Source organism: Lytechinus variegatus, chromosome 2 (genome assembly GCF_018143015.1).
Source record: "Lytechinus variegatus isolate NC3 chromosome 2, Lvar_3.0, whole genome shotgun sequence".
In the NCBI taxonomy this organism is placed as follows: domain Eukaryota; kingdom Metazoa; phylum Echinodermata; class Echinoidea; order Temnopleuroida; family Toxopneustidae; genus Lytechinus; species Lytechinus variegatus.
The window spans coordinates 27,636,048-27,642,727 of NC_054741.1; positions in this window are offsets into that span (position 1 = coordinate 27,636,048).

A 6,680-nucleotide genomic window follows, 5' to 3' on the forward strand; every position below is an offset into this window, starting at 1 on the left:
TCAAGTGTTCCTTAGCCACATCACAAGCTTTTGAGAGCCTTTCTCTAAACTTTGACACATAGTCTAGAAGGTTTACATCATCATCCTGAACCATAAACCTCTCTTTGATAAGCTTTAGAGGACCCCTAACCTCATGACCATAGACCAATTCAAATGGACTGAAACCTGTGGACTCATTCGGGGAATCCCTGGTTGCAAACAGTAGGAATGAGATCCCTTTATCCCAGTCATCGGGATAGTCTTCACAATAAGCCCTAATCATGGTCTTCAAAGTCTGATGATAGCGTTCTAACGCTCCTTGGGACTGTGGGTGATAAGCAGAAGACTTAATCTGCTTTATTCCCAACTCCTTCATAACTTGCTGAAATATTCCTGACATGAAATTTGACCCTTGATCAGATTGAATTTCCTTCGGCAGACCGTACCTAGTGAAAAACTGCACTAACGCCTGCACCACTGTCTTCGCAGTGATACTCCTCAAAGGTATCGCCTCTGGAAACCGTGTAGACAAGTCCATAATCGTCAGGAGAAATCTGTGACCCGACCTCGTTCTGGGTAAGGGTCCGACACAATCAACAAGAACCCTAGTAAACGGTTCATCAAATGCAGGAATGGGTATCAATGGAGCAGGCTTGATAGAAGGCTGTGCCTTACCAATAATCTGACATGTGTGACATGTCTTACAGAAATGCACAACATCTTTGTGCATCTTAGGCCAATAGAAATGCCTCATAATTCTATCTTCTGTCTTCCGAATACCGACATGACCTGCCATAGGTAACTCATGAGCCATTTTCAGAATATCTGTGCGGTAACAAGGAGGAACTACAACCTGGTGAATTATACACCAATCTTCATCAGCTGGTCTCCGGGGAGGTCTCCATTTCCTCATCAAAATGTCATCTTTGACATAAAAACACTCAGGAACCTTATCAGCCTCAGCCTCAGAACATGCTTTTTGTGACAAGCTTTTTAATTCTGGGTCTGCCTGTTGTGCCTGTACAAGGGAGGATTTACTAAACAAACTATCATTGTTAGCAACAGAGCCTTCAACACTATCCCCATTCAAATCCTTGAAAAAGGTTTCAGCTAACCAGACATCAGTACTCTCCTCTACATCAGCAGATTCCGCATCATCCTTTTCAGCTCTACGAGTCTGAGACCTAGTAACAACACAATCCGGGAAATCCCTGGAAAATCTTCCTGCAACAATTCAGTTTCAGCTACCTCAACAGGCTTTTCCGAAACCACTGGAGATGCAACAACTTTATCTCCAGCCAAGTCGTTACCTAACAAGAAATCAACACCTTTCATGGGTAATTCTGGAACGACACCAACAGTCACAGGACCACTAACTAGGTCACACTTTAAGTCGACCTTATGCAAAGGAACCGACATGAAATTTGGGCCAATACCTTGAACTAAGATGTTGGCATTCTCTGAACTCTCCAGAGGAAGAGCCGAATCCCCTGGCACCATCAGGGACTGTGCAGCCCCTGTATCCCTAAGGATCACCACTGACCTACCAGCAGCACCAGTCGAACAAGGGGATACTTCACCATCATGCAAAAAACTTCTAAAAGTTTCATCAACCTGCTTGACTTTATCAGCAAATACCAGAGAAACACTCTCAACATCTTGATTGGGCTCTGATGGAACAAACTCCATCGAGGGAACACTTGTTTGCTTGACAAAACCCATGTCTTTCTTAGTTTTGGTTGGCATTCCAACCAATTTCCAACATGATTCTTTCAAATGTCCCGATTTATGACAATGAGTACAAATTTTGGAACTACGACTCTCAGACCGTTTGGTTGATTCTGTGCCCCCACTAGCCTGATTCTTATTAGCGTCTTTGTCCTTGCTTGCATATTTTCCCTCACTAGGTTTATTGTGGGATTCAAATGACCCTTTACCTTTCTTTTTCCAATAATTCTTGAAAGGAGGCCTATCTCCACTACCTTTATGTGTGACCTCAAATTCATCAGCTACTATGGCTGCTTTACTGACTTCAGTAACTCTGTGGTCATCTAAGTGAGATTTAATGCCAAAAGGAAGACTCTTTTTGAATTCTTCTAGGAGGACAACTTCCCTAAGGTGAACAAAATCTTTGTCAACTTTCAGTGATCTATACCACTTATCGAACATCATCTCTTGTTCCCTAGCAAATTCAACATACGTCTGGCCTGTTTGTCTTTGCATGTTCCTAAATTTATGTCTGTACGCTTCTGGTACCAACTCATATGCATTGAGAATTGTTTCTTTTACTGTAGCATAGTCACATGATTGCGTTTCAGAGAGTGAAGAATAGACTTTTGCAGCCTTTCCAACGAAAACACTTTGGAGGAGAAGAGTCCAGTATTCCTCGGGCCAATTCAGTCTCTTGGCCACTTTTTCAAATGACACAAAATATGTATCAACTCCCTCTTCATCAAATTTTGGCACAAGGCGAATGTTTTTCGCCACATCAAAGACTTGGGGAGATTTATCTTTCGCAGAGTTAGTATTTGCATGAGCTAACTCCATTTCTTTCAACTTTAACTGGTACTCCAATCTCATTCTCTCCTTTTCAATGTTTATTTTCTCCATTTCAAGGTTTTCTTTGATTCTTTCCTTTTCCAATTCAATGTTTGCCAGTTGGATCTGAGCATCCTCTGACATATTGATAGAAGTTTCAGGCTCCTCTGTAAGCTTCATGTGACTAGCTAACAAGTCAATTATCTCTGCCTTCTTTAAACCTGGGGCTAGAGATACACCCAAATGATCACAAACTGTTATCAAATCATCTTTCTTCAGTGACTTCAAATGATCATATGACAATTCTGTCATTGCAAGAAATTCTTCAACATCAAATGTAGCCATAGTGAATATACACAAATACAAGCACGTAATAACACAGTACAGTATATTCTAGAACTTTCCAAAATGTTTCCAATTCAAATTGGCTTTTGTTTCCTGAAAAACTGGTTTTAATTTCAAATTGGCTTTAAATTTGGTTTTCGTTTCAAATTGCCTTGGCTTGTACAAATTTGGTTTCCTTTCCCGGACAAGCCCCCAAAATTATTTGTTACGATACTGCAACAAATAACAATAAAAAAATTTTATTTAAATTTCCTTTTTTTTTATTACAGGAAATAATTATACATAAATAAAACAAATAATGATCTTACATAAATTTCTTGAAGTGTCCGATGTAAAATCCCGAAGTGATGATGCTATATCCAAGTAATAATCCAAATGATAAAAATCCCAGTTGACTGGCGAAAATTCACAATGATGGCGATGATGAAACTGAGGTTGAAGTCCGATGAATAATAAGAGTCACTGCAACGAGTTGAAATGTCCGTGAAGACGATGTTGATGATGATTAACAGTCAATTTCAGCAATCCATGGGTTGAAGCGTGTTCATTGAACAGGTTGATGATGTTGATGATCTCGATGAGAACTGATAATTTCTCAAAATAACTGCAAACAGTTCATTGATGCATAAACTGCTCTGATCTGATCTGGTGAAGTGATCTCATATGATGTGATGTGATCTCCTGCTCTCATATGATGTGATGGTGTGATGATCATCTTGAAAAATCTGCAGCTTTTATACTAATTACAAGTGTTCTAGATCATTCTCAAATTTCGACTAATCTACAAGCTTCTAGAATTGTCTTCCAAAAGAACTTTCTCCTTTCAGGAGCAGTCAAAATCCAGAACACTCTTGAATGACCTCATTGAAATCAACAGTGTAAACAAAATACCTAAGCCTATTCATTTCCACTACCAATACAATTCTATTGTTTGGCTTTTCCTTATTCAACAATAAAACTCCTTGGCCTTTAAATAGGCAAGGCCTGCATAATAAAAAGACATCCTGGAATGTTCTTTACAATTCTTGGCTATCCTTAAAGGGAAATAACTAATAGATAAATGTAATTGCCTTTTAAAATTCTTTTACAATTATTCATATGTGTAACATAGTTAATTATTTTATTTGTCGATTTCTACCGTGGTGTAAATGGGTGAGAGGTAGGCCTACATACTCGATGTTCTTATGCATCCGAATGAAGAAAAATATTCAATTTTGAATTCGATCGATTTTAATACGGTTTTATAAGGAAATATAGCATTGAAACCAATTCATAAATATGGGGCAATTGACAAATTAGAATGAACAATTGAATTTAGTAAACAACTGTTTACTGAATTACACGGATAATATACAATACATACAGTGAACGAATACAGAGTGAGCTAATAACCTGATAACCTGAATATCAATTACACGAAATTTTATATGTATACTCGAGCTTGAGACAAGTCAAGGAAAGAGGCTGTCAACAAAAACACCCCCTGTGCCGCCTTTCATGCACCTACATGTAAACGCTCATCTGTTATTTCTTCTCTGACCACCTTACGGACTGTTGTTTGTCCCCCATCATTATGCATCGCGTCCAGAATGAGTGTCTTTAATGACAGCCACAAGTGTGGCTACATGTCTCGGGTGACCGGGTATTACGCTGATATTCTATCCCGTTCGTAAATCACGCGACTCTCACTTCTCGTGTCCTGTCGTTGGTTTGTTTGCGCTCTCGCCGGTGTTTTCACGATTAGACCGACGTCAGCTCACTAATGCTACCACAGTCACACTGAAGAGACCGACTTCAGACCGATCAAATTCATTACGTTATTTCAAATTGCATGACATCGGTCAATTTAAAGTCGGTTGCGTCGGTGTAAGGGCAGCATTATTTTGTTCATTCTTGGACGCGCTTGTGATTTTCCAGTGTTTGATAAGTAAATCTATAAAGAGGATTTGATTAATCGTTTTCATGATTATACATCCAGTAATTATTGTCTGCGGTTGAGAACGAGAATGACTTTACATCAATCAGTCTCAACGACATAACGTCATAAGCTCTCAGATATCCATGTCTTCAAATGTTCTTTAAGTATATAGGCCTGTATGCTTTTTTAAATCAAAGTGGCCACTGGCACTGACTCCTTATGTGTTTTCATGGAGTTATACTGACACAGCTCTCCGTAGTATTTCTGGACTCTGTGGAGTGTGAAATTCCTATACCCTTTTATCTGAAATGCACCTTAATTCACTAGGAATCGAATTTCACCACAAAACCAGACATTGACCACTGATGTGACTCCCTGTTAAGTGTCTATCAAATTACCATTTGGTGAGGGAATGCATATTCGGGAACATTTTAGGAGCATTTTGCGCGCGGTAACGTAACCCTTTTAGTGTTAACCATGAGCCGATACCATCTGTACTATATAGATAACATCATGTCATTCCTTAACGTATATTACGTCTTAGGTAATAGGTTTTTTTTCGCTCCGCGACACACGACGAATTCAAGCACACAGTAAATGTACTGAAAATGCCCGTCAAACAACAATGAACAGATGGCAGATCTTTACAAGTAAATGATCAACCGGAACAGCAGGATCCTCCTAAGATTAGAGCTGACGATAAATTGAAAATATTCCGTCGGTCCAGCGTCCAGGCTGGACGAAACTTCTGTTTTGATTCACCAATTGTCGACAAAGACATCTTGGGTGTGCTTTGCCATGAAGTGTATTTGCCAATGTATTTTCTATGTCCTTGAATCCGTCGTGCATCCGTCGTGGAGCGAATACTCATGTCGAGAACACAAAGAAACTCAGTGAGTACCACGTTCCATCTCCGTAACAAGATTATCCTTCGACGCCCCTACGCCATTGACTTCAATGGTCGTGACAAATTATTAAGAAATGTAAGGACGAAAGCAAAAATAATGTCTTGCCATCCTCGCAATAAGCAAGAAACCATTGACGTGATTTGTGAGCTGAAAATCACACTTGCCATATAAGGTTTACGCAATATTATGTAAAATGGGAACATGAATGCTTGTTGGGTAACAGGATACTAAACATTTTGTAAATTTTATGCAATGTTGCGTTGAAGTTTATCCATTAAACATGCATATTCCCTTTGTATGCAATATTAGGTAAATTTTAACTCTCTTTGTTAGAGTGCATTGGGAAGCAAATGATGTGTAATGTTTCCTACATTGTTCTGTGTATAATTATATCTTTTTCCTAAATTACAATTATGTTAGACCTTCAAATTCTCACATCCCTCCCTCAACTTATTTCTTTCCCCACTTTCTCGTCACTATCTTCTATCCTACCCCCTAACCATGTAATATACAAAGTATAGCCCTTCTTACATTACACTAATCCTTATCGAACATGTCACAAGTCTAAGACAGCACGCGACGACATAAGCGGATTGCTCCTGACATTCAACTATATCCCCTCAAAATGATATACCGGTTAAGAAAACAGATCCTATAGTGAATGAAAATAGCCAGCAGTATTATCAGTAAATGACACTCTTTCAGTTCATTAATTCCTCTGTAATATGTCTGATCAGATATTATGTTTTATTTCTGTCTCGTTGGTGTCCTATATTGACGTTTAGTCTGCAGCGGATACAGCAACGTGGTATAGCATATCGTATTGTGATTATTGCAAATCTCTCCATTCTTTTTTTTTTGGTCAAGGTGTGTCTTGATCATCTCTGTCATTTTTTTTTACCCAAAACTCACAAATCACGTGTTGATATTGCATTTTTATTTAATTTGTGAATGAAGGAAAAACAAATATCGATCAAGATAAAACTCCTTTA